This window comes from Psammomys obesus, unplaced genomic scaffold, assembly GCF_907164565.1.
Source record: "Psammomys obesus unplaced genomic scaffold, mPsaObe1.curated_primary_1811, whole genome shotgun sequence".
Taxonomy (NCBI): Eukaryota; Metazoa; Chordata; class Mammalia; order Rodentia; family Muridae; genus Psammomys; species Psammomys obesus.
In genome coordinates this window covers 47,264,309-47,267,220 of record NW_026593286.1, presented here as the reverse complement: position 1 = coordinate 47,267,220, position 2,912 = coordinate 47,264,309, and positions in this window count along the sequence as shown.

Here is a 2,912-nt window from a genome sequence, read left to right as displayed (position 1 = left end):
TATATATATATATATATATATATATATATATATATATATATATATATTCTGAAAAATGTACCTAGAAACCTTTTGTCAACCTAGAACCCCCTACTTGCATCAATCTATACATGCACTCCACACCAAAAAATGGGAAATGTTTCTCTTCACCTTAACAATCATCAAACTTAGACAGATTATAGTTAATTATACCTCAGTCTGTGTCCTCAAACTGAAATTTTAGGGAGAGTTTCCTATTTAACATTCTATGTCTATCCATAATTACAAATACTTGATCTCTTATGAGAGAGGACATGCACTATATAAAAGAAGTCATACAACTTATATATGCCCAGCAAATTAGAGGAAAATTCAAACTATATCCATAAATAACTAACTCTCCCTTCTTTTTATACCACACAAAGAGAGTTCACAGCAATAATACAGATCTTTGAGTACTTTCTCTCATGTGTTCTGCTATTGCTTTAGACAGCATATTTAAATTTTGATCTGTACTGTCATTTTTCTCTGAATAAATATCCCATGCTATTTGGTCATCAGTGTGAGTTTATATTTTGAACTCTTTGAATAAGAAGCCAAGACCATGGGAACATGTCATCTAGAACCCACCCTCCTGTAAGAGAAGTATAAATATACATACACAAAATATACTTAATAGAACTGTGGTGATTTGAATGAAAATTAGCATCATAGGATCATCTATTCGAATGTTTGATCCCTGTTGGTGGATTATTTAGGAAAAATTGGGAAGTATGATCATGTTAGAAAAGATGGGCTTTGGAGGTTTAAAGTGGGCTTGGAGGTTTAAAAATTCCTCCAATTAAAATTCCTCCAATTAAAATTCCTCCAATTAAAAATTCCACACCGGGCCTAAACTCACTCTATCTGCTTCTATTATGCACAAAATATGTAAATTCCCAGCTTCTACCACTATGCTTCCTGCCTTGCCTTGCCAAGATGATCATCATTTAACCCTATGAAAGTTTAAGCAAGCCCTCACCACTAAACTGGTTTGTAAAATAAACTTTCCTGATCATGGTGTCTCTTCACAACTATAGAACAGTAACTAAGAAAGTGCTGACATTTGTTTTTTTCTCCCCACCCCCTTTTATTGAGAATAGGTTTTGTTCTCATACAGTATATCTTGATTACAGTTTTTCCTTTTACCACTCCTGTCCATTCTTTCCCACTTCCCCACTGTCCCTGATTTATTCTCATTAGAAAAGGAATAGGGTTAAAAAAAGATAACCATAAAACAGAACAAAGAAAAATAAGACAAAACAAAAACCATCACAGTGAAAGTGGACAAGGTAAACAAACAGAAGGAAAAAAAGCCTGAGATAAGGCATTACTAATACAGCTACTTATTCACACACTAGGGAGTATCATTAGGAAAAACAAACAAACAAACAAACAAACAAAAAGAAAACACAATAAACTGAAAGCATATATATATATATATATATATATATATATATATATATATATATATAAAACAGCATGTATATATATATATATGCACACACTGGTAGAAGCTCTTGCAAGTACTATGCTTGCTGACTCACTACCTGTGAGTTCATATGAGCTTTGCTCAGTTGATTTATTAGAGAGCCTTGTTCTGCTGGTGTCCTTCATTCCCTCTGGATCTTTCCACCTCCACTTTTAAGGGATTCCTTGAGCTCTGAGAATGGGAATTGATGAAGACATCCCATGGAGAGCTGAGTGTTTCAAGGACTCTCACTGTATGTGATGTCTGCTTGTGGGTCTTTATTAGTTCCTATCTGTGGCAGATGGATGTTTCTCTGATTATGGCTGAATAAGGCACTGATTTTTGAGTATAGCAGACTATCATTAGGACTCATGTTATAATTTTTAAAATTCATTTTACATACCCGTTTTAGCCCCCTCCTGTCTCTCCTCCAAGTCCCATCTCCCCTCCACGTTTTCCCCATCTCCACCTGTTCCTCAGAGAAGGGGAGCACCACCCATTTGACCCAGCATAACAACTTCCTCTATGGCCTGGTGAGATAATTCTGCCAGGAAAAATTGATCAAAGAACAGGCATCAGACTCCTTGTCAGAGTCAGCCTCCAGTCCCCTTACTAGGAAACTCTTATGAGTACTAAGCTACCCGTCAGTTACAGATATCTGTGTAGGGTCTAGGTCTAGTCCATTCAGGGTCCTTGGTTGGTGCTTCAGTCTCCACAGCTCCTCTCCTCCCTTGGCCCTCATTTGTTGGCTCTGTTGGACTTCTTTTTATGGAACTCCTGCTCCCTCTAGATCCTTCTATCCTTCCCTCAAGTTTTCCACAAGACTCCCTGCATTCCACTCAGTGTTTGGTTACAGATCTCTGCATTACTTTTAATTTTTTTTTTTAAGAATTTGATTGTAAGGCGAAATCTCAGGGTCGTTTTGATTTGCATTTCCCTAATGGCTAATGAGGTTGAGCATTTCTTTAAGTGTTTCTCTGCCATTCTATGTTCCTCTTTCGAGAATTCTCTGTTTAGCTCTGTTCCCCATTTTTTAAGTGGATTACTTGGTTTGTTGCTTTTCTGCTTCTTTAGTTCTTTATATATACTGGATATTAGCCCTCTGTCAGTTAAAGGGTTGGTGAAGATTCTTTCCCAATCTGTAGGCTGTCTATTTGTTTTGATGACAGTGTCTTTTGCTTTACAGAAGCTTTTCAGTTTCATGAGGTCCCATTTATTGATTGTTGCTCTTAGAGCCTGTGCTGTTGGTGTTCTGTTCAGGAAGTTGTCTCCTGTGCCAATGAGAATGGCCAAGATGAAAAACTCAAGTGATAGCACATGCTGGAGAGGTTGTGGAGAAAAGGGAACCCTCCTCCATTGCTGGTGGGAATGTAAACTGGTTCAACCACTTTGGAAGTCAATCTGGCGCTTTCTCAGACAACTA